This window comes from Meriones unguiculatus, chromosome 18, assembly GCF_030254825.1.
Source record: "Meriones unguiculatus strain TT.TT164.6M chromosome 18, Bangor_MerUng_6.1, whole genome shotgun sequence".
Classification (NCBI taxonomy): domain Eukaryota; kingdom Metazoa; phylum Chordata; class Mammalia; order Rodentia; family Muridae; genus Meriones; species Meriones unguiculatus.
In genome coordinates this window covers 13,003,756-13,029,756 of record NC_083365.1, presented here as the reverse complement: position 1 = coordinate 13,029,756, position 26,001 = coordinate 13,003,756, and positions in this window count along the sequence as shown.

Genomic DNA, 26,001 nt, shown 5'->3' with positions numbered 1-26,001 from the left:
TTAAGGGTTTCTACATTAGTTGTAAACAAAGGGCAGAGGTTCTGTGACATCTAGTACCATAATCCAGTCATCTTCCTGTCTTGTCTCCAGGCACAGGACCTACTGGCTGCTGTTCATGGCTCAACAAAAATGTAACTGGTAGATTTTGGAGGGATTTTTTTCAGCTTTTCAGAGAGGGGGGGGAGAGAGAGAGGGAGAGAGAGAGAGAGAGAGAAGCATAGTTTTCAGCTCTGTCCACCGGGCAGAGTTTCTATGAATGAGTCCCATGAAGCTGGAGGTGCTAGCACAGATTTTTTTCTCTGAGATCTAAATGACCTTTTCATGCAACAACACTTCTAGGACAGTTGGTGACTTAGTTCTGCTTAGTAGCTAGCCACCGGTACCTGAACTTTAAAGGGCTCATTAGAGTTAACTGGGCTGAGAAGGAAGGCATTTCCTACAGTCTTCTTGACCGTGTTCTTAAGGATGCTGCCTCTGCCAGCTCTTTTATCCATGTGGAATGGTTCCCCCCTTCCCCACACACACAGTAAATCGTACTGCTGCACCCACAACACGCAGGTTTGCTGCTGTGTGAGCGGGTCACTGGATAGACATGTACCCCATTACTAACGGGAACATTTCTTTCAGTAAAGCAGGACCCCACATGTTTAAGACGGGCTATGTGTCCTCATCGACTCCAGGCAAGCCTGTCCCCCTAGGCCAGGGTCGCTCTTGGGAGGGGATTCCCTGTGAGTCGCTAGCAGTCAACACTCCAATAGCTCATGAAATAACTGTCTTGGTCCTGGTGGGGTATTCTCGGAGGTAGGACAGGTACACTTTGTACCCTAACGTCAGACATGTCAAGCCCATGTGGTCACTGTTAGGCAGAAAGTTGGCTCTGGTAGGGACTCATGTGCCTCAAAAAAACAGGACATAAACCACCATAGTTGGCTGTGCTCAGCTCCGGCTGAGTCATAAAGACAGTGTTGGTAGCCCCTGCCGATGGATGACTAAGGGTCCCCAAACAGGACATGGAGAACAATAGTGGGCGTGGTCAGCTCTAGCTGGGACCACTTAACCTCAGCTCCGGGGGCCTCCCAGCCATAGGAGCATGTGCAGAATGCTGTTAGGGGAACTTGAAATTCTATACATCTTCCTGCACTTGTGCATCTACTTATGAGACTGAATTCCAAATAAAATGGGATTCTAAGAAAAATGCTTCCCATTTCTGGGAGTGCTCACCCTGGGGGAGGACACAAGGGGCTGTTTGGGAGAAGAGAAATATAAGTCCCACAGTTGCTAGGATTGGCACCATTATTCCTAGGCACGGCCTACTTTTTCTAGAGTATAGATAGAGCCGTGTGACTCCCACACAGCAAGGTGGTCTCTGGCCCAGTGTTATCTTGCCCCACGCCTCCTTACGTCTCTCCACCAGATCACAGCTGCTCCAGGAATTAGCCTCTGAGAAGCCCCATTATCTACAATTTCCAGTAAATTGAGCCACACACTGGCATTAAAGATCCCCCTGCAGATAGGTGTAAGCTCATTTGTTTATCTGCAAGTTGAAACTAAATACACTCTTCTGGTTGTTACTCACGCTGACGTAGTCGGAGCATCCGTATCCAGGGTTGTTCTAACTTGTCTGGAATGCAGCCTGAGGGCTGTCAGTACCACTTGACGCAACGTCTGGAGGAGCAGACACCCACTGCTCTTTGTGGTGGTTTGAACAGGAAATGTCTCCCATAGGTTCCCGTGTTTGTTCGCTTGGTCCCCAGAAGGGGGAGCTGTTCTGAGATCGCTGGACGAAGCTGGTTGCTGCGGGGCCTGGCATTGAGGGTTATGACCTGCTTCACCTTTTTTACTTTATCTCTTTGCTTCTCCGTATAAGGAGAAAACCAAAACGAATAACAACACAAGCTGTGACCATGTCTGGAGCCCCAGACATGCCATGAAACTTAACTAAGACAAAGCCTTCTTCCTACAAGGTTCACCCTCTTGGGTATTTTGACTTAGTGAAAAGAAACTAACACAGTACTTGTCATTGTTCAGTAATTTGTAACTTACGCACTTTTAGTTACTTTCACTTGCTCCCAGTTTTGTCACTCTTATTGGCAGTGCTGCCAGCCACCCCAGGGCCTCCTACACACTTACTAAATTCCTGGGCACGAAGCTGCCTCTCCAGCTATGTTGTTTTTTAAAAAGCATAGAATTCAGACTTTTCTTACAGATCAACAACTGTAAGAAGATGTTGTTTGTAAGGGCAGTTCCTGGCTCAGGGAAGGTTCTCCACTGTACTCATGTCTGCATGTTTCTAGAAAGAGCCATGTGACAGCGGCAGGCTTCCTGTGAGTAAGAGAAATGGGGAGGCAGGGCCTCTCTCTCTCTCTCTCTCTCTCTGTTCCTTCCTTTATTTTTTGCTTCTTTTTCTTTCCTCTTTCTCTTCCTTCTTTCCTTCCTTCCTTCCCAACCTCTTCCTCTCTTTCTCTCTCTAATAATCCAGGGCCTTGAAGATGCCAGATAAACACTCTATCCTCAGGCTACATCTCCAGCCCTTCAGCATGACCTTTCCTTGTCTTCCTAGTATGTCATAGGATTGGGTTTGTTCTGCTTTCATTTTCATTTGATTCTAGGATGATTCTTCTTCTTCTTCTTCTTCTTCTTCTTCTTCTTCTTCTTCTTTTTCTTCTTCTTCTTCTTCCTCTTCTTCCTCTTCTTCCTCTTCCTCCTCTTCCTCCTCTTCCTCCTCTTCCTCCTCTTCCTCCTCCTCCTCCTCCTCCTCCTCCTCCTCCTCCTCTTCTTCTTCTTCTTCTTCTTCTTCTTCTTCTTCTTCTTCTTCTTCTTCTTCTTCTTTTCTCTCAGAACCCATTCATCTATCATTCATTAGTATGGTGTTCAAGCTCCATGAGTTTGTGTCTTTCCTAGGGTTTCTTTTGTTGTGGATTCATAGTCTTAGCCCAGTGTGGTCAGATAGAACTCAAGGCATTATTTTAATTTTCCTGTATTTGTTGAGACTTGATGTGTGGGCAAATATATGATGTATTTTGGAGAAAGTTTCATTGGATTTTGAAGTTGTAAGGAATGGGCCTGGGGTCTCAAGAAAGGGAGCACACAATCCAAAGCATTTTAGCAAGGCAAAAAGTGTTATTTCTTTAGAAGGGCGCATAGCCAAATCAAGTGAAGGGGCCCTGTCCCTCTCTCTGAGTGGTCTGAGCTTGGCCCCACATTCTTAAATTTGTCTGCTTTAAAGCAACAACAGCCAACAAGAAGGGGATTTTGAGTAAAAGTGCTACCGTGAGTACATACTTTGATTTCAAGAAGTACCGTCCCTGCAGGACTTCGTATTTCTGCCAAGCTGCTTTGTTTGAACATGTTGTAAATGAAATTTTGTCTTATTTGACCTTTTGATGGAAAATGCACTACACTTTGCTTACATTTCCCACAAAGTCACCCACTACCTTGTACTGGGGCCAGTCTGGGATCTACTGACAGCATTTGCTTTATTAGATTGGCTGCACCTGTTTCTGGGGCATGTCTGCTTAGAGATGTTATGTCCTCTTGGTAGGTCATTCCCTTATTCAGTATCAGGAGACTTTTGTGATGTCTCACTGTTTCAGTTTGCAGTTTCTTTTGTCAGCTATTAGAACACTGACACCTGCTCATTTCCTATATCCATTTGCTTACATCTTTTCCAGGATTTCATGCTAAGGTTGTAGTTATCTTCTGTGGTGAGGTACTTCTCTTGGAGGTAGCAAGTTAATGTTTCCTGTGTTTGAGTTACTCTACTAGTTGCCTTTTGCTTGGAAAGTTGAGACTATTAGTAGTCTTATTATTGAAAGGTGTGTATGGATTCCTTTTATTTCATTTATTTTGTAGTGTTCCCTGTCCCCCTTCTCTTCTTACTTAACTATTATTCTGGTTTTTATTCTTTCCTGTGGTGTTAAGGATGGATAGTTTTCTTCAGCTCAAAGGCAATCACTCAAATGTTTCTATATTGCTGTCTTAGTAAATTCCTTGGTCTATTTCTTATCATGGAAAGTTTTTATTTCTCCTTCAACTATATCAGATAGAGTTGCTGGGTATAATAGTCTGTGTGGGCAGTTTTTGTTTTTCAGAAATGTATCTTGAAATACCTCTGTCCAGGTCATCCTGGATTTTAAAGTATTTAGTTAACGAATCTGCTACTATTTTTACGGGTCTGCTTTTATATGTAACTTAGTGTTTTTCTCTTGCTACTTTCAGTGTGGTTTCTTTGCTCTGTATATTTAGTGTTTTAATTATAATTATGAGATGGGACATTCCTTTTGGGTCTTTTCTGTTTAGTGTCTTAAATGCCCCTCTTTCCGAATTGGCATCTTTTATCCCAACTCTGGGACATTTTCTGGTTATGCTTTTTAATTTTTATTTACTTATTTAATATGTGCGTTGTGTGTATCACATGTGTGCGGGAGCCCACAGAAATCAAAACAGGGCATTGGATTTCCTGGAACTAGAGTTACAGATGGCTTTGAGTCACCATATGGGTGCTGGGAATTGAACCCTGGTCTTTTGCAAGAGAAATAAATACTCTTTAACCACTAAGCTATTCCCCCAGCTTCTGTAACTACTCTCTTTTTAAAATGTTTTCTGTGTCTTTGGAAATATACTGTTTTCCTTCTTCCACCCCTCTCATTATCAGGAGGCTTGGTTTTTTCATGGTGCTGCATATAACCGGAGATTCTCACTCATACCTTCGTATTAGTTTATTGCTGTGCTTGTTTGATCGTTCCAGTTCCATTACCATCCTTAACGGCTCCAGAGTTCTCTTCTTTGATTGGTTCTTTTGGTGAGACTAACCCCAGAGAGCTTTATTTGACTTACTGTATTCTCCATTTTTAGTATTCAGATTGGTTTTATTTTCTCATTGTTTCCACTTGTTTGTTGAATTTCTCTTCCATCTTGAACCACTTTTCTTATCTCATTCAGCTGTTTGTGTTCTCAGTCGGGAGCTTATGTTATTTGATCTCTTTGAACATGCTTATACTCTTGACTTCACTGTCTGTGGTTTCATCTAATTCACTCTTACTATATGCCATTACTATAGGAGCAGTAATTTTTGGAGTTTTGTTGTCCCGTGTTATTTACTTATTTGGTTTGTTTTTTTTGTTCATTGTGTATGTGTTTCTTGTGTTACTGGGTTAAAATTTATACATCTGGTGTCATTTCTTTGCTTGGTTTAATTTTTAATCAGTTCTATTTTTTTTTTCAGTTGAAGTATTTACAATGTCCATGTGGGGTCTAGATGTGGTAGAGCTGAGTTTATAGTTCAGAAAGCAGTTCCTCAGTCCCAGAACTCGGGGTTCCCGGTGCCTCAGTCCCAGAACTTGGGGTTCCCGGTGCCAGCTCTATATTATTCCTTGCGTAGGCCATCAACCAGGAGAGCCCCCTCAGCTGCTACCGTGCATGTAGTATTACTACCATGCAAATGTCATACCAGCCGCTTAACAGCAATGAGCCCTTTAGCTTCAATAACTACTGGAGGCTAAACAAGATTAGGTTTGGGAAGAGAATAAAGTGTCTGAGGACAGAGATAAGAAAAAATATTGAGGTTGGTAAAGCAGTCGGGAAGGTTAAGCTGGTTGGGATTCCGCTAGGGTCCACAGATTTTAGTGACTGTTAAAGCCATGGAAGGTTATAATTAAATAAAAAGAAGTGAACCGGAGAGATGGTTCAGTGGTTAAGAGCACTGGCTAGTCTTCTAGTTACACATGACCTGACAGATACCGTCGTACAGATACATGCAGGCAAAACACTAATGCATATGAAATAAAAATAAATAAATCATTAAAACAAAATTAAAGGCAGTAAAAAGAAGCTGGGTGTGGTGACATACATCTTTCATTTAGGAGGCAGAGGCAGGCGGGCCTCTGTGAGTTGGAGGGCAACCTTCTATAATGAGATCTGGTTCCCCCTTCTGGCATACAGGTGTACGTGCAGACAGAACTAAGTCTCTAAGCACTCAGGGATCTCTATGAGTTCCAGGCCAGGCCGTCTACTCAAGAACAGTACAGCCAAGGCTACACACAGAAACACTGTCTCAAAAATCAAAGGGGAGAAAAAAAAGGAATCTCTCACAGTTTTGGGTCCTGGCTGTGACTTTTAGCCTTGCCTTTGAAGATGCTGCAGCTGGAATGCTGGTGGCAAGCTGCCTTTCTTTTTTTCTCCATTTTATTCAGTGCAGACCCCAGTCTGTGGGGCACTGCAGCTCACTTTCAGTGTGAGTCTTCCTCACCCTGTTAAATTTCTCTGGAAACACCCTCATTGTCACACCCAGAGGTGTAATTCCACAGTGAGATTAGATTTATTTGACACTACTGATGCAGGAAAGCACGTGTCTTAGGATCTCTATTGCTGTGATGAACTCCATGACCAATGTCAGCTTAGGGGAGAGAGAGTTCATTTTATCTTGCAACTTTCAGGTTGCACTCCATAGCCGAGCAAAGTCAGGGCGGGAGCCTGGAGGTAGGAAGTGAAGCAGAAGCCATGGAGGAGCGCTGCTTCCTGTCTAGCTTCTCATGCTTTGTTCAGCCTGCTTTCTGATGTACCCCCAGACCGTCTGCCCAGGGTAGCACCATCCCCCATGGGCTGGGCCCACTCACATCAGCCTGGACGGAGGCATTGTTTTCAACCGGTTGTCCCTTTTGTCAAATGACTAAAGCTTTGGTCAAGTTGACAAAACTAACCAGCACATCAAGTAAGAAGTAAAACAGAGCCGGGCACGGTGGCGCACGCCTGTGATCCCAGCACTCTAGAGGCAGAAGCAGGTGGATCTCTGCAGGGTTGGAGGCCAGCCTGTTCTACAAAGTGAGTCCAGGACAGCCAAGGCTACACAGAGAAATCCTGTCTCAAAAAACCAGAGGAAGAAGAGGAGGAAGAGGAAGAGGCCTAGTAAAAATATGAACCCCTTTCCACCCACCCATCCCAAAAAGATTTACTGTTTGTATGATCCTGTGTGGCGCCTGAGCTAGGCTTGGGCAAGGGTCTGTGTTGAGTAAGCGCCCTGTCGCTTGGCCTGTGGGCCTGGATCTGAGACCCCACCACACATACTAATACCACAAGCAGAGGTCCACGTGCTGTGCTCCACCAGCGCCTCATCTTAGAACCCCCCAGCAGAGGGCAGTCTGAACTCAGGCACCATTTTCCCTGACCACTGGTTTAGCGAACAGGGCAGATGGGCACCTAGCCCCTCACTGCCCACTGAAGCTTGGGCATGGTGCCCACTTGCTGGCAGCCTCAGCACTAGAGAAACAGGATGCACAAGGAGACTGTGTAAAAAGGTTGTTTTGAGTTCTCCCTAAGCCTGGCAGATGCTTGGCCCTGGCATCCTGCCACACTCCCCCATCTAGGATCCTGGGATAAAGGCTCACTTCCTTCTCGTCCCAGCGCAGGCTGCCTCACTGTTTCCACTCACTGTTCAGACCCTGTTTCTCTGAGGCGTAGACTCCTAGAGTCTTGGAGGTGGAAGGGGCTCCGTTGCTGTAAGGCTAGACGTTGGCATTTCAAATAACTTAAAATGGCAGGTGGGGAGCCTAATTTTTGAACCTATCTTAGAGTAAGAGGGTGGCAGGTTTGTTGAACAAGGGAGGTAAGCCTTGTGAGAAACCATCTCAACGCTGACTGACAAGAAATGTGGCTGGGGATGGTGGTGGGGGTGGTAGTGGTGGTGGTAGCTGGAGAGATGGATCGGTGGTTAAGGGCACTGGCTGATCCTCCAGAGGCCCCAGGTTTGATTCCCAGCACTCTTACAACCGTTTGTAACACCAGTCCCAGGGCATCTGATATTCTCTTCTGACCCTCTGGGGCACTAGGCGCACACAAGGTACATAGACATACATACAGGCATAACACTTATAAAATTATCTTTTAAAGTTGGGGAAATTTTGGAGGTAAAGTTAGGAAGGGAAAGAGCATGATCAAAATATATTGTATGAACAATTTTTTAATTTATAAAAAAAAGAGAAAGAAATGTAGACATGGGCTGAGCTGCATCACTGGTGAGCAATTACCTCCTTATTTCCTGAGAGGAGCTGCTGACTGAAGGAGGCCTCCACTCCTTTTCTCACTAGAACCCAGCGTTTTAGTGTCCTGGTACCTTGGGGGTAAAGGGTGACTATTAAACAGAAGTAGCTGGGCATGGCTTGGACTTCTAGATCTGTCTGGTTGACCTCTGATTAATCTCAGATTGCCTCATTTCCTTCCTTCGCCAAAGAACTCTGGTTTGGAGAAAGCGGCCTCCCCTGAGACATAGGCACTCCTTTTCCTAGTGAGTCACAGCCTCCAAACCCACTGTGGACGGCTTGCCTCCAAGCAAGAATCCTCCTGCTCCTGCTTTGTCCAGTGCACACCTCTGTCGGTGGCCCTGCACTCCTTGTCCTCCTTGCTATAGCTTAACCTCGCTTACGTAGACCTGTCGTACTCCTTGAAATGGGACCTTGAGGATTCAGAGAGCTGCTGGTCTTCAATCCTCAAAGCTTATTTAAAAAAAAAGGAAAGGCACTGTCTCAATTGGGGTTCCTATGGCTGTGATAAAACACCATGACCAACAGCAACTTGGGGAGGAAAGGGTTTATTTCACTCACAGTTCCACAGAACAGCATATCGTCAAAAGCAGTGAGGGCAGGAACTCACGCAGGGTGGGAACCTGGAGGCCGGAGCTGATGCCTGAAAGGGTGCTGCTCACTGGCTCACTTCTCTTGGCTTGCTCAGCCTGCCTTCTTACGGAACACAGGACCACCAGCCCAGAAATGTCACCACCCACAATGAACCCTCCCCCCCCATCAATCACTAACAAGAAAATGGCCCACAGGCTGGCCCACAACCCCATCTTCTGGAGGCATTTTCTTTATTGAGGTTCCCTGCTCTCAGGTGACTCTAACTTGACATGAAAGTAGCCAGCACAGGCACAGAGGGTGGTTTTCCCGCAACGTGTGCGGGTCTCGTGGATGCTGCGTGTGCTGGCAGAGGTCTGCCAAGTGGCTTTGAGGCAGCAGTGCGTGCTGGCGTCGCGTCCACCCCCGGGAGAAGTAACACGGCAGGAGCTTGGTTGAGGATGTTTCTTTCCCCCTGGGTAGCTGGGATTAGGCTGTGGCTGCGTGGCCTATTGAAGGGCTACACCTTCAGGCCAAGGGCCTGTATTTGGAAGAGAGCTAACCCTGGGAAGAATGTCATTTCCTTGTCGCTATGACTAACTCTGGTGAGGATTAACACATAACAAATCCCTTTGTCATGGGCTGTGGCTTGCCCAGCTCCTCCCAGGCAGCGGACACAGAATGGGGGTGAGGGGGGAAAGGTAGTGAGGCAGTCCTGAAAAACTAGTCTTGAAAGAAAGGAATTACCTCAAAATACCTCCTAGGGGAAAAGCAAGAATGTGTACCTATTTGTTCAAGGAAAAAGGAACAGAAATAGAAAAAAAAAAAAAAAGCAAAGCCTAATGAGATTAGTTACCTGCCTGCGGGCTATGGCAGAGACAGGATGCAAAGGATAAAGTGGATTAAGTGGGAACAGGCCTTTTCTAAACAGAGCATTGTTCTGCCTTGACATTAGGAGCCACTGCAAAATTAAAGTTTAGATAAAATAAAATGTGGAAGGATATGGAGAACCCTAAGATCAAATAAAGAAGAAATAAACAAATTAAAAAAAAATAATGCCCTTTGACCTCCATCTTATCACTCTATAGTAATTGAGGTCTTATTAGGCATGAAGCAATTAATTAAGATCACTTAATCTCTGTGATTTCCGTAAGTGACTGGTGCTGTGGCTACTTTGACAAGGGTGGGGATTGATCACAGTGATTTGAAAGTGCTCTAAAGATCCCCAACAACTGATGTGAGAGCTCAGCTCTGAGAGCCTGTTGTATACTCAGCTCTGGGGCAGGCACAGAGAGTGAGTTACCCAGGTAACTCCCAGGTACCAGGAATCTGTGAGCTCATTGACAAACATTTAACACCATGAGGTCCCACATAAGGGAAACAATGATTCCTTTTGTGACCCATAAATATTTAAGTGCCACAAGGAAATTTCGTGAATTTCGAATGCTCTTTGTGGGTTGGCTTCCTAAAAGATACGGAATTTTGAGATGATCCTTGTTGGTAGGGTTCACACATATACAGGAAAAAAGATGAGGGTAATCAGAACTGCAGAATTCACTGAGAGCAAAGAGGGTGCTTGAGCAGGGAGTGAAAATGTTCTTGGTCCGTACAATATAGAAGAGTGTTCATACATAACTTAAGGTTCCTAGTCTCATAGGGGGAAGTAGTCCACATGAGGCTGGAGGAAAGTTATTGAGTTCCTGATTTAACATCTTAGCCCTCTGGTAGCTACATCTTGGTAAGGGTGTTTTGCCTTGCTCCTGTCCAATGACTGGCTTAGCGATCACCGGGGAAAAGGCAGACACACATCATTATGTATGTATAGGTGAGAACATACTTTTGCATAAGGGAGAAGGAATATGGTCGCTCATGTGGTTGTTTTCAGTTTTCTCTTTCCTCCTTTGAGTCTGTGCTGAGATGCAGAAGTGGAAGGGCGGGCCACTCCCTGTTTGCAAAGCAGGAAATGAAGCTCTCCATCTTGCTGTGTTTTTTCTGCCGCCAACCTGCTACAACTCCAGGTGCACCAGGGGAAGTGCTAGGAGAAAACCCTTCACCTTCCCATTCCCTCCCAGCGGTGTAGGCCGGGTTAACCAGAGAAAGGGAGAAGAGGAAGCACAATGCTTCTGTGGGAAAGGGTAGAGCCTGGCAATGCTGGGTCTAGCTAGACAGCAGGGCCTGAGATGTAAATCTAAATACAGACGATTCCTATCAGACCATGTATTCTGGGTCTTAATCAGAATCATTCCTGAGGTAAGCCTAAAAAAAAAAAAAAAAAAAAAACAAACCTTTAAGTGCGAACAAAGCCAAAGCAGCATTTGGCCTACAAGTTGCTATCCTCCACTGTCCCACCCCCTTCCCTTTGCAAAAAAATAAAACAAACAACAAGAACAAAACAAATAAACCCACATCTCCAAGAGGACAAACCAGTATCTGCCCCCCTCTGTTCTTTTCATTCCTGTCTGTACAAAGCATTCATGCCAAGGTCTTGGTAGCAGCTCAGCCATGAGGCTGTAGCTTTATATCCAGGCTTCATCAGGAACATGCCTTTCCCCTCCCTCCCCCAGCCAGTGTCAGAACCAGCCACCAGGGCCCAAAGAAGGTGGTAGTTCCTCCTGTGACACCCCTGGGACAGTTGGATGTTTACATCCTGTCCTGGTGGTGTGTTTGTGTGTTTGTCCTTACCCCAACCACAACTTTCCGGGTGCAGTAGTCAAATTTTGTTTTTCTTTTTCTCCTAGAGCAAGACACAGCTCTGATAATATTTGTATAATATTTGGGGAGTGGATATTTTCCTTTATAGCAATATTTTTTAAAGTTTTTAAACCTCCACCCACACTAAGAAATGCATTTTGTGTTATTTCATATTATCAACAGTTTGTGTATGCGTGCATGCACACACACACACACACAGCTGTAACACAATTTTTAGTAGAGAATACTTATAATGTTAGACGCACTCTGGATGCCTGTTGTGGGTTTGGAGATGTGGCTCAGTGGTACAGCACTTGCCCAGCAGACACGAGAACCAAGCAGTGCTTCTCGGGACCTGAAGGTAGAAGACTCCTTCCTAAAGCGCAGGGATTCTATGTCACTGCTAACAGTTTTGCATCCACACCAGCTTTGCATCCACACCTGATAAGATTAGGGTTAAGCTATAAACAAATGAGGGCTCTGGCCAGGTCTGCTTTGCAGACGGTGAATTTGGTCTCATTAGGAGGAAGGGGTCCCTCCAGGGGTTTACTGATAGTGGTGATGGCCTGCCTCATGGCCTGGATAAGATCTAGGCCCTAGGCCTGCTTTTTGTATTTTTCCTCTTTGGTACCTTATTTTTTTCCCTTTCCTCCTTAAACAGACCTATCCCATTCCCACAGTCTACCTGCTGCCCCAAGCTCACCTTAAAGACCACTCTTCTCATGCTGTCCTGTTACACAGTTCTTGTGTAGGTGACCATCTGCTCCCCTGACTGCCTGGCTGGGGAAAGCCAGCCGTCAGGAATCTGTGAGTGAATGAGAGGGGACTATGTAGCCACAGGCTCTGCAGATCCCTATTTCCTAGAGGGACCAGTGGGCCAGGGCCCAGCAAGGCAGGCCTCTTGGGATGTAGGAGTTGAGGCATTGCTCTGGGCCAAGGAGTAGAGACCAGAGTTAACAGTGAGTTCATAGAACTCAGCTATCCCCACGATACAGTGTTTAGACTGACTAGTTCAAGAAATTGAGAAAACAAAGCTAGACTTCAGAGATGGGGCACAAACAGGGAGGCTCTTAGGCCTGGAATAGCAGGAGGTGATCAGACAGTCAAAGGGAAGAAAGGCAGGTAATAGGCAGCCCCTGGGAGTTAGCCTGCCCTTCTTGCTATCTAGCATAGCCTCACCTTGAGAAAGAGTAAAAGGAATGCAGGGGTAGGGCGGGTGTTCCCATCTTCCATCCCAGTATGGCAACATTCCAGCTATAAAGCCTTTTATCACTGTCAAAAATGACATCATAAAACATAATTGAGGGGGCTAGAGATATGACTCAGCAGTTGAGAGCACTGGCTGCTCTTCCAGAGGACCCAGGTTCGATACCTGGCACCCACATAGCAGCTCACAACTGTCTGTAACTCCAGTTCCAGTGGATCTGATACCCTCACACAGACATACACACAGGCAAAAATGCCAATGCACACGAAATAAAAATAAATAATTTAAAAAAGCATAATTGATATATAAATCATGAAATTACATTGCGAAATGTCTCAATTCTGCTTGTCCACTGGTTTACAGTAACCACACATCTTTTATAGAGAAAGGGGCAGCAGACAGGGTGGGCTACGTTCTAGCCATTTGATAGGGGGCAGGCACTCCACGAACATGCGGGAGGGTGATGAGGACGCCCCAACTAGGATGTGGCGGAGTCTAACACACCAGGGTCTTTGTTCCTTCAACCTTATCAAACACTCTCTAGGACAGCATTGCCCTGTCAAAGGGACAACGCTGGACTGGAGAGAGCTCAGCAGTTGAGAGCGCTGACTGCTCTTCCAGAGGATCTGAAATTCCCAGCCCCTACCTGGTGGCTCACAACTCTCTGGAACTCCAGTTTCTGGGATCCACAGTACACATGTGGTGCACAGACAGACACGCAGGCAAAACCATCACACACGTTTTTAAAGTCTCGAATGAGGGGGTAAGAAATTAAAAACAAATTTTGAGACAGGGTGTTCTTGAACTTTATAGCCCAGGATGACCTGGAACTCCTCCTGCCTCCACCTCCCAAGGCCATACCATGAAGCCCGGTTTATTTTGGTGCTGGAGATCAAACTTGAGGCGTTGTGCAAGCTAAGCAAGCACTCCACTACTGAGCTACTTCTTCAACCCTGGTAATTTCATCTTTACGCTGAATTTGAGGGGCTAGGTGAGGCTGTTGTCAGAGTACTTGCCTGTCCCACTGGTATAAAGACACGGGCTCAATAATAGGACACACACACACACACACACACACACAAAGCAACTCTGTAAATTAAAACAAAAACAAAAGCTTACCTGTTTACCTAGTACTGCTTTGTGTGTATTTGTGTATAGATAGGGAGAGAGAGAAAAAAAGAACAGAGAGAGAGAAAATAGTTATAACCTGCAGTAGTTATAATTCTGCAGTAGGTTGTGCCCCTCAGAACTCGTGTGAAAGAGGGCAGTGTCAGGCCCAGGAGTAGGGCCTCTAGGGTGGTGATTAGATAACAGGGTAGAACCTTCATGCACAGGATCAATACTCTTCTAAGAGTCTCCCAGAGAACTCCCTCAGTCTTCTGCCAGCAGAAAAAAGAAAGAGGATGGATTTCTATAACCCAGAAGACGGGCCTTCCCTGGACACAGATCTGTGGTCATCCTGATCTTGAACTTCCCAGCTTTCTGTAGGAAATGCATTTCTGCTGTTTCCTGGCCATGGGTCTCATAGGCTAAGACACTAATGTGCTCATCTTTTGTCTGCCAAACACAGGAAGTAAGGATGGCCCATGTTGCTAAGTACAACACTTTCACTTCAGTGAGGTGGATTGGGATGACCTTGGCCAATGGAATGAAAAGGTCCTGAGCAGAGAGACTGGAGCTTTCTGGCCCAGGATTCTTCCAGCTAAGGAGGATCCAAGTCTCTCTTTTTTGAGATGTGAGTTCTCATACCTGTAAAATTCAGGTAGCTCCAGATTGAGAGTAGGCTGTGAAGCAGGTTAAGATTTCTGAGGAAGTTATCTTTTTCCAATTTTATGAAAGGTGGTACTCAGGGGGGGGGGGGGGGCTCAAGATGAAAAAAAATCTAAGATTGCCTTTTGCTAAAGAGCCATGCATGGCTGCCTCGTTGTGTAAAAGGGAGTGGTGGTGATGACAAGCCAGGCTGGGCACAGTAGATTTTTCCCCTTGTGAAGCAACGGAAAATAAAGCTGATGGATGGAAGGCCCAGTCATGGAAAGCTCTGGCTAGACAAAACCATCTGGATCATATCCCATAGGCAACGGTAGAAACTAATGGCTTAGACTGTGCAGGCTGGTTCCAGTGGAGGCTGGAGAATTGCTGAAGGATGAGTGGCTGGACTAGGGGACAGTGCAGTGAGGGCAGGAGAAACCAGAGGCTGGTCTACGTGCCTGGTTTCCATGTCTCTATCTGCCTTCTCCTCCCGTTCGTCTTCTCTTCCACCCCTATGGCCCACATCAGCCCCACATCCTTCTACCACATAAGTCAGTGTGTTGACGGCACTTAGCAAATGCTTACATTGATCAAAATTTTGCCGGCAGGAGCTCCTTGGCAAACTCCGGCGCTGTCTGCCTTTGAGTGGGTCATGAGCAGAGGAGGGGAGGCCCACTCTCTCTTTAGTGAGATTCTACCTCAGGGAAGCCAGAGCCCTGACATCAGGTATAGTGCAGCTGGCTGGGTGAGAAGGGAAGCTGATACCTCTGGGCTAGCTGAGGGCTGCTGCTTCCTCCACCGCAGGCTGAGGAAAGCAGCTTACCCTGCACCCTGCCAGACACTGCCAGACTGACCAGGGTCTCTGAGGGGCGGGTGTGTGCCCAGCTATAGTGAAGTATTTATGGGATGGCTGCAGCCATGACACCTCACTGAGGAGGTAAGGCTGGTGATTCATAGTCCGGTCAAGCTGGGTTGAGTCTGCCCAACCTGGGGCCTTCCACCTTCCAATACATACTTCCTCGGTACCTCCTATATAGGTCTTCTTGACTTGCCCTGCGCTTCTGGATCCATCACTGTCTGTTCTCTGACTGCAGGGCACAAAAATGTCCACCTCAGTATTCTGCTGGGACAGCTGGATAAGTACATGGGTCTGACCAACCAGAACCAGTAGTGGGGCATGAGGCGGGAATTAGAGTGGGAAGAGGCAGCAGTCCGGGAGACACAGGCTAGTGGAAATGTACCCGGCGATTTCAGGGCAGACAGAGCAGAGGAGCTTCTACAAGGAGAACGAGGAGAGAGACGATGAGGGCTGGCAAAGGAGACTGCTGTGGACTCGGATAGGTGGAGAGCACACAGAAGTCACTGGAGACCATGTTAAAAAAAAGGGGGGGCCTTGCTTAGGCTGGAAAGATAGCTTTGTGGATAAAATGCTTGTCTTACAAATGTTAGGACCTGAGTTCAATTCCCAAAATGGTGTCAAAGAGGGGACATGATAGTGTGCACTGCTAATCCAAGTTCTAGAGACATGTGCATCCCTGGGGCTCAGCTGAATCAGTGAATTTCAGGGTTGGGTGTACACACACACACACACACACACACACACAAACACACACACACACACACAAACACACACACACACAAACACACACACACACACACACACACACACACACACACACACACACACACGGAGCTCCAGCAAGCACATTTTTTTGTTTTGTTTTGTTTCTTAGAGCAGGCTGGTCTTGAACACAGAGATCTGCCTGCCTCCGCCTCCCGGAGTGCTGGGAATATAGGTGTGCCCCACCACCCCAGCTTCTGTCAATATTTCAATGATGGAACATCTAGAAAGCCTTGAGAAAAGGCTAAAGTGTTTGGAGGTAGAAGGAGGCGTGGCTCTCAGCAGGTGGAGAGGCAGGCAGGCAATGGGTAGGGACCACTATCTCAGGGAACCTGCAGTAGGAAAGAGCGGGAGCCAGAGCACAGGGTCACTTAGAGATGTGGAGAGGTGAACAGATGACAGTGGGGACAGTGGATCCTGAACCTGCTGGGGACAAACACAACAATAAGGGTGAGGGGAGCTAACAGACCCCTCTCTCCCCATGCCCTGGGGTAGCTGGAGATGCTAATCTTGGATTTCACAACAATCTGCAGCTCCCTCATCCCTCAGCCTTATGTCAAATTCGCTAGCCTATACTGGCCCAGGATCCCAGGGACCCTGGTCTTCATTCTACAGGCGGAGGAAGATGTCAGGCAGCTGGATGGACCAAGAGCAATGAGCATGTTCTTAGCTCAAGATGGGACCCTGAGCATCAGACACTACTTCTTTCTCCTTTTGTACCCATTCCTCTCCTGCCCCATCCCAGGGCACCATTAGAGTGGCCAGCAGCAAAGTGCAAAGCCTCTGGGTGAGATGTCCAAGAGTGACAGGAAGTGAAAGTGGTAACCAGTAGGAGGAGGTGAGGGCAAGAGCTGGCTTCATCCTGAGCTATTTATTGGCAGCAAGATCCTTCAGCCAGCCTTTCTGAGTCAGTAACTACAGTCACAGTAACAACAACTCACAGTTGTTGGCAGCAGAACGGAGTCTCTTCTGAGGTTGGTTACCCACGCTGACCCCATAATAACTGCCATGCCAACAGCGGGCTCTGTGGAGGTAGGGATGTCAACAAGCAAGGTGGTGAGGGCGAGGGTGACCTCACTGGATAAGCAAACATACACCCCACATGGCTAGGGGAAGGAGGTGCTCATCAGCTGGGCTGTGGGAGGCTGGCTGTTTGGGAGAAGACTGGCTGGGAAGAGGGTGGAGGGAAGGAGGAAGAAGCCTTGGTCTACAGAAGCAGGGCTAGCGGGAAGGGGAGAGAGATAGGCTTGTTCTGAAAGGACAGGTCCAGGCTGGAAGGGAAGGCAGAGGCAACGCTGCCTGGCTGGGAATAAGAATCAAAAGATTTCAGTAGAACTGGGTTAGAAAGGCTGGCTCTGGAGAGAAAGATGTGGGTGGCCACATGTCTCCGAGAGATCCGAACAGACTGTCAGCCCTGACCTAGCTGTTTTCTTGTGCATGTTGGGTAGGTGTCTAAGGTGGTACATTATCATATAAAGAATGAAAACATTCACATAGCCTATGACCCGGCTAAACTAGCACAAGGACAGACAGATGGACATAGACACACACACTTTAGCGAAGACTATTATTATGCAGACAATCCAAGAAAATAATCAGAAAGATTGCAAAGCAATCTAAGATAGTGGTAACAGAACAAAGAACAAGTTACACAGTTCCATGGTATGATTTAATTTGGTTAAAACTGTATATATATTATAGAAAAAATAAATTTCTGTATGTGTGAGAGAGAGAGACTTAATGGTGGTTATTTGGGGAGTTAGATTAGAAGGTTGAGATTCTCAGGAGGTGCCCTTTTAACTTGGTAACCTTCTCTGTGGAGCTGTTTTCGAGACTGTAATATTTTTAATACAAAATTTGGAGTTTCTCTTGCTGTCAATAATTTTACTTATTAGTCTGATAGATTTTGTCCTTTGACCTTGGTACTGGGGATTGAGTTTAGGGCTCTGCATGTTAGGCAAGTGCTCTGCCACTGAACCCTTGCCTTCTTTAAGGAATAATCATTATTATTATGTGTAACTGATGTCTGTGTGTGAGGATGTCAGTGGGGCATCTGACCTCTTGAAGTTAGAGTTACAGGTACTCGTGAGCAACCTGGTGTGAGTGCTGGGATTTGAACTCGGGACCTCTTCAAGAACAATATATGCTTTTCAACCCCTGTTGTGGTAATTTTAAAAGTATATGCTAACAATGTTTATTCCCTAAATTATTATGGTGATATATCTAACCTGCTATCACAATCAACAAAAGACACAGACACCTGTTAGATTTTAGATTTGCCTTATTTCACGTTGGGTGGGCAGATAATTCCACCGACACTATCTCCTTATCTCCCAGCCCCCATCCCATGTCATCTAGTTTAACCATTTCTATCTGGACTATCTCCATCCATAATCCCAAAATACTTGCTTATATATTCATCTGGGCCATTCCTTTCCATGTCATTCTTGGAGAGAATGACATGGTGGTTCTTATATATTCATCTGGGCCATTCCTTTCCATGTCATTCTTGGAGAGAATGACATGGTGGTTCTTTTTCTATTCCATCTGCTTTCTCCTCTCTCCTCCTTGCCACGATCCTCTGTTCTCCCCAGACACCTGAGAACCTTGGCCCATCCATCTTGCCCAGATGTTGGCATTTTATTGGTCAGAGAGGCAAAGTTTACAAGGTCATTTGGGGTAGTTAATGTCTGCAAGCAGACCTCAGGGGGGAAAGCAATTAACATTAGAATAGATAGCACCAGACCAACCCCCAGCAATTCCTCTTTTCTGTCTAAATAAAAAGACAATTTATATAATGTCTAGTCTAAATGTATTTGGCAACCTTGAAGAAAATATTGTCTATCCTATGTAGGAGAGTTTCAAGTTTTTCTATATTATTTTCTGTCATATCTTGAACTTATCAGTCTAACAACATCTATCAAGACCTTAAAACATTTTAACTCCTAAGCAACTAAGCTTAATTGTATAACTATTAACTATTTAGACATCAACCCCATTAGAGAATTGAGAAGGAATAAAATTAATCACCCAATTAACAGTAGTGCAGGCTAGCAGCTTCCAAAAATTAAAAAATGACAGACAGTTTGCTCCCTGGACAGCCACTCAAAACTCTATAATGTTGGAGCATCATCTTCAGCCTTCTGGCCCAGTATATATGACGAGCATATTTGTGAAGCAGGAACTATTAAGGACTTGGCAGAGCTTGGCAGTCAACTTGGCCTGCATTCAAGCTTGTCCATTTTAGGCAGAATTCTGTCTGTGGTAGAAATGAGGGCATTTCTTTGGCCCAGATGGCTTGCTTGGCACATTTGAAGCCATCTCCTTATGAAGGTTCTTCAATGCTCAGACCTCCTTTGAGGTAGGCTGGGTGCTGCCAGGAGTTGACAAAGAACCCTTAAAATAATAAAAACATTTTAAATGCCATGTTCTGTAGGTCTCTGAGGTTTTCAAGATCTTATCTATCAATTTTTTACATAATCTATCTATAGAATCATATCTATCTGTTAAACCTAGGATGCATGACCATAAATTGATTAACTAACAATGAACTTGCATTACCTAATATCCTAAACAGCCTGCAGTAGCAGTTTAAACAGTATTGGAAATAAACCTTGTATTATGAGTTGTATGGGTATAGTACCTCATACTTAAGTAAAAACATATATGTGTGTGTGTGTGTGTGTGTATGTATATAACAAAGTAACCTTGAATTTATGTCAATGTACCAAATTTTTTGCCAATGTATCAAAATAACCTTATTTAAATATAATGATATCTCTAAGTTGAAGAGTAGATAAGATTTTTTTTTGTCTATAAGATATTTCTATATTCCCCCTTCTTTCTTTTCAACCCCTTTCTCCTTACCTAAGAAAGAGAAAAGAAAAGGAAAAGAGAGAAATCTCGGTGTCTAACCTCATTTTCCTTCTGAATAAGACCATTAATAATTTATAACCAATGCCCCTAAGCTGGTAACAAACATTCATAGAAGAACAACAATACCTCTCCCCCCCATCCAATGACATTTAAGGGAAATGGGATGTCATTCTTCTCATGGTTGCTTATTACTGATTTGGAGGCATAGAATATCTTTTTAGGAGCCCAAATAAAATGGTTAGGCAAACTAGCAATAACATTTGTGGTCCAGTCTTTAAATGTTGAAAAAACTTTAGGCTTAATATAAGTCCTGTTTGGAACAGTCTAAAATGGTGGACCAATTGAGCTCAGTAGCTTTTTTCTGAAGCTGTCTTGGGATCAGGCTCTGACGAGGAACAGCAACTGAAGCAGTTGAAGCTGGAACATGCAGGAGGCTGGAACAGATATGTCAGCATGTCAGCATCCTGGAGGACAAATCCTGTCAGGTCTGATCCTGAGGCAGTGTCCGGTTCTTTGTTCTAAAAACATATCATTTCTCACAAACACTATACAGTCCTAAGATTACAAACCTGTGCCATTTCAGGTTGCAATGTATGAGATGTGCAGGATGCACAGATCAATTAAGGGTGTTTTTCTGCTCTTTCTTTGAGAAGAAGAAAGACCTCTATAAGCCTTTGTAAAGAATGCCATATAAAGGATGGTGTGTAATAATAAGCCATGGGGATTTTGTAGTAATAAGAATTATTGGCTATGCAAAGACATTTATGTCTCAGCCGATCTTAGGGCTATTCCCACGTAGTGGGATCAGCAGTATGAGTTATCTGTTTGTTTTGTAGTTTGAAGTCATGTGATTTAATTTAGCAGTATCTCTTCTATGTAGTCTGTTCCATTTTGACCTCTCAAAGAGGATGTATAATATTACTACTACCAATGAACATACCATCATTATTGAAATCAAAACAAGGCTGCATGGATCTAAATATTCTCCTCTGGGCTCTTGGGCACCTGTTGTATTAGGTTGTGTTGGTACCTGTCTCCTGAGAGAAGGCCTCATGTATAAAGAGAAAAGCTGGTTGCCCTAAGCAATAGAAAAGGCATTATGTCGTAAATAAACTTTATATAAATAAATTCCTTTTTAATTTTTAGTGCTTTTTAATTTTTTAATTTTAAGCACACCCTAGGTATTTTGTATCTGTTTAGAGGTTTGGGCCTGGATTTTTATTTTTTGCAGCTACTTTTGTCTTGCCCCTTTTCCCATATGGAATGGGCAGTTATGTCTTTGCTTTGTCTTTTGGAATCTTATATTGATTAATAGAATATACATTTTGGGCCAAAATGTCTATTGGCACCAGTTTTCCCATCGGAACCTCACTTTCTAAAGAGACTGGCTGGTCTTTTAGGGCAGTGTGACATTATCTCTCCTTATATAAACTTAAGATTGATATGTATCTGTCTTTTATATCAATAAGGACATTATTATCCATTATTAAAGAAAACTTACATGGTAACTTTAAGGAAAAATGCATCATTTTGAATCCTGGACTGTTCAAGAATGTAACTGGATACTGGTGGCAGCAAGTGATTTTAAACTGACCATTCCCCCCCTCCCCAGCAGGGGCTTCTGGGAAAGCAGCTTTATCTTATCAGCAGGGGGTTCCCACCCATGAAAACTGACACTGACCACTTCTATTTTCTGCAGATGCGGCTGGGGTTCCCCACCCTGACTTGTGTAAATCAGGCTGATGCAGAATTTAGACATCTGCCTGTGTTATCATTGCTCTGTTCAAATTTTTCATCTCAAACCCAGTCAAATTCTTCAAAAATCTCATGTTTTAGCAATGTCAGACAACAAAATTATCCTCTCTATTCCCCGCTGTAGGCAAAACCGAAAACTTTTGAGCAAAAATCAAGCAAAGAAATAAGGAGACTCCAAGCCCTGGGCCAGCTGTGCCATTTCAGGTTGCAACAGGGAGGCTGTGTCCACATTTTTTGGAATTTATTTTTTGCTAAAATGTATCAGCGGACCCCTTCTCAGAAAGAGCTGACAAGCCTCTTGCAGCCAGGGAGCTTTGAACTCCAACTGCTATTTTTTATGGGAAAGAGCCCCCCCCCCCCCATTTTTTCCTTTCTATTGCTTGTAACTCATTCTTCTACCTTTTACTTTTTCCCTGAACTTTCCTAGAGAGGGCATGGAGAAGCGTGATCACCATTAGACACACTGTAACGTGTCCATGACAACAACAACCAAAACAAAGTACCCTCTGCTATGGTGCTTTTTATTTCCCACGAAGCTCTAGACCTAGCTCTGTCTAGCCTAATTTCAATCCTGTAGCTGTGCCTTCAGGCTTGGAAATGGGAATCCTTTGAGGTAATAGTTAAATTGTCCCCAAGAAGAAGAGTTACTTTGGGAAAATAAAACTGAGGAGATTCTGAGACTGGATGAGCCCAACTACAGGATCATTGAATTCTAAAATACAGTAAATGCAGTCTCTATAAAAATATATGGCTGGTCAGGGTAAAACATGCACGTGCTCCTGGTATTCGGGAGGCAAAGACAGGAGGATCACAGGTTCAAGGCCACCCTGGACTACTAACAAGATTACGTTTCAAAAACAAACAAATGGAGCTAAGAGATAAAGCTCAATTAGCAGAGGGGTTGCCTGGCATCCATGAAGCTCTGTTCGAAGCCCCTCCTGGGTAGGGTACCATATACCTGTAAACCTACTACTGAGGAGGTGGAGGCAAAAAAAAAGGCAGAGTTCTAGGTCATCCTTGGCTATGGAGTCTAAAGGCACCCTGAGATTCATGTGACTTAGTTGCAAAAACAAAATAAAATCTGGGGACACTCAAATCCAATCAGTATGCAAATGAGCCCTTCCCAGATCCTGGCAGACTTGACTTAGAGCCTTGTAACCATGCTAATAATCTCCACTTTACAAACTAGGAATGGAAGGCACACAGAGGTGAAGCAACTTGCTCAAAGTCGCAGCAGGCAAATAAGCGGCAAAGACCTCAAAACCTAATGTGGGAATACAATAGCAGGAACTCAGGAAAACAGGACTTAATATAGAAAAAAAGTGGTGGCTTTCAGCCTCTGACTGAAAAAGAATATGTAAACATACTGTTTCTAAACTTACCAGTTGACAAGAATCATTTTTCTTGTAATTGCTTCCCAAACTGCCACACACATCCCAAAATCCCATGGGAGCTTATTTGGTGTTCTGGGGGTCTGGACTGCTGCACAGTGGCAGAGAGCACTCTCTGTGTGCACAAGCCCCAGGACCAATCCCATCGCTCCCCCTCCATAAATGCAGTCTGGCTCTGGAGGTCTGGGGTGGGGACTTGGCAAGATCCCTTGCTGCAGACCTATGACAATTCTTTAAGGAAGCAGGTTCTAGGTGGAGGACAAGACCTTTACTCTCCATCACTGGAAATAGACTTCTCCAGTGAAAATGAAGAAGGAAAGTTTTGTTTGTAACTTGAGTTTCCCCCAACAGCTGAAATCTATTCTCATTCTGACTCTTTCCCTCAACCCTGTTCCTCTTTTCCTCTCCCCTCTTTTAGGGATCTAACCAACCCAGGGTTTTCTACCATGTTAGGTAACTGCAGTAACACGGAGTTACATCCCTGGCCCTTGTTTTTTTTTTTTTGTTTTTTTTTTTTGGTACATGGTCTTGCTGTGTAGTGGAACATGGTATTGAACTAGCTAAGCACCCCAGATTGACCCCAATCTCCTAATCCTCCTGCCTTTACTTCCTGAGTACTGGAATTACATATGTGCCCCATTATCCCCAGCCTGAAGCACCTCTTAGGCCCCCAACACTTAACAGTAGAGACTAGTAAAGTTGTGATAAAATTCCCCTCACCCATCTCCAAGACTGGCATTATTTTTCTACCCATTGAGCCCTGTGGGGCTGTTCTTAGCCTCTTGGTGAAGGGATCAAAGGAATGAGTGATCCTGACTTGACTGGAGGGGATGCTAGTAGAAGGGGTGCCCTGCAGGGGTAGGGTGGCCTGGGGGACAAGCGGCTTTGCATAATCTCTCATGTTCTGGAAATGTTTGCTGAGTGAATGATAGGTCCCTGTGTACTGTAGGCTCCGTGTGGGGGCCAGGTCCAGAGGCGGCAGGCCTAGCAGTGGCAGAGTGTGAAGAAGGGTAGAATGTTGACTTTACGGGCTCCACTGTTGTGCTTCAAGTGCAAGGAAGGAGCTTGTGTTTTTTAAGGACACAGGTTGGTCAACCGTGTGGCTGGAGATCCACAGCAGGTTATTTGGTGAATGATTAAGGCGCTAGGGGAAGCCATGCTGAGCCCAAAGCTGCCTCTCTCCTCACAGATGACTGTGAATGATTCATGTCTTGCCGCCCCCTCACTTTCTCAGGCTAAAACCATATGTCCTGGGGCATGGGGACAATGAGCAGGATCTCCATTACACGGGTTCCAGCAATCCTCTCACCTCGGTTGAAGAGCTGCGAAAACAGAGCATTGAGGGAAATAGGGAGTCTCAGTAGGAGTCTCCTCAGCAACTTCTGAAGTCTGAAGTCGTTCTGAAGATGTTATCTGAGACGGCTGTGTGGTCCTGAGGCTGGCTGAGAGAGCCAGGACATCTGGATCATTTCAGGATGTCAAAGAGCTGTGTTCCTTTTCCCACTGTCTGGATCCTCCGCCACATCACACCCACATGTGTGAACATAAGCCAGGGGGAAGCAACCACATGATGAGCAGGCAGGAAGGAGGCACATAAAGTGTGGAGTGGGCGGGGGCCAACTCCAGTGTTGACAGTGAAATGGACCACTGGTTTCCCTTGTCCAGCTGTCTATGCTGGCTTGAGAGCTAGCCCAACTGTGTTCTTCACATCAAAGACTGGGTGGCTGGCTATTTAAAAGCACTTTGGGTTCCAGGTTCCTCTGCAGCTACTGTGGACAGTCATAGACACTGACTGTCTGGTCTGTGCAGTAGGGCGTAGGGAAATGTGAACTTGTCTGGAGTCAGAGAGACATCAGCAGCATCCAAAGCAGATGGGAAAGTGGTGGGGACTGGGCTTTTTTTTTTTTTTTTTAATGATTTATTTTTATTTTATGTACACTGGTGTCCTGCCCGCATGTGTGTTTGTGTGAGGGTGTCAGATCCTTTGGAACTAGAGTTACAGATAGCTGTGAGCAGCCATGTGGGTATTGGGAATTGAACCCAGGTCCTTCAGAAAGGCCAGTGCTCTTAACTGAAAAGCCATCTTTCCAGCCATGAGCTCCATTCTTGAATAATTATTTTTCCTGATATGATTTGTTTTTAGAAACAGACTTGCCATGTATCGCAGGCTGGCTTAGACCTCACGATTTTCCTGTCTCTACATTCCAAGTGATTACTGGAAGTTCTCCGTCTCTCTCTCTCTCATGTGTGTTCATATATATGTGAAGGCCAGAGGAGGACATTAGCCATCTTCTTCTACTGTCCTCCACCTTACTACCCGGAGAAGGGCCTCTCACTTAACTGGAAACTTGCAGCTTAGGTTAGGTTGGCTGGCTAGGGAGCTCTAGTGACCCCTTTCTCTGTCCCCTGTTCCCCCAATGCTAGGATTATAGACACATACGGGCATGTCTGGCTCTTTACATGGGTGCTGGGGATTCAAACCCAGGTCCTTACGCTTGCATGGCAAGTGCCCTTATCCACTGAGCTATCATCCTTGACTCCTAGACCCAGAGGGTTTTTGCCTTGCAAGGCAGGGGTTCTTTTCCAGGAAGACTTAAAGGGAACGGGATTTTCAGCAACTCCAAGGCAAGGTCAAGGCACAGCTCTACTCGGGAGTGAGCATGTGCACTGGTTCCCTGTTTCTTCTCACTCAGGGAAACTGGGGCCAGTCTTGGAGCTAGGTCTAGAAGTGCCCTTTTCTATCCCAGCAGGGCCTGAGGAGGCTTAAAACACAGGCTGTACATGCCAGAGTCAATGTGTCAAGGGCAAATAAGAGTTAACCCAAATCTACCTGACTTGCCTCTGGGCTTCCTGGAATTCTGGGGTGGGTGTAGGGGGACTACTTTGTGCTCTGTGCCTCAGTTCCTTTTTGTAAAATAAGAGAAAGTACTCATAGTGTTTTACATGGGGTATGTGCAGAGGACAGGAAATAGAGCCTGGCACAGAGTAAGCATGTAATCACAGTGCAGATTCTGTAATTCTCTCGTTGATCTGGGGACAGGGAAGTGACTGCAGAGGAGGTAGGTCTCCCTTCAGGTCCTATGGGTGGCCTCTGCAACTGCCCATTGT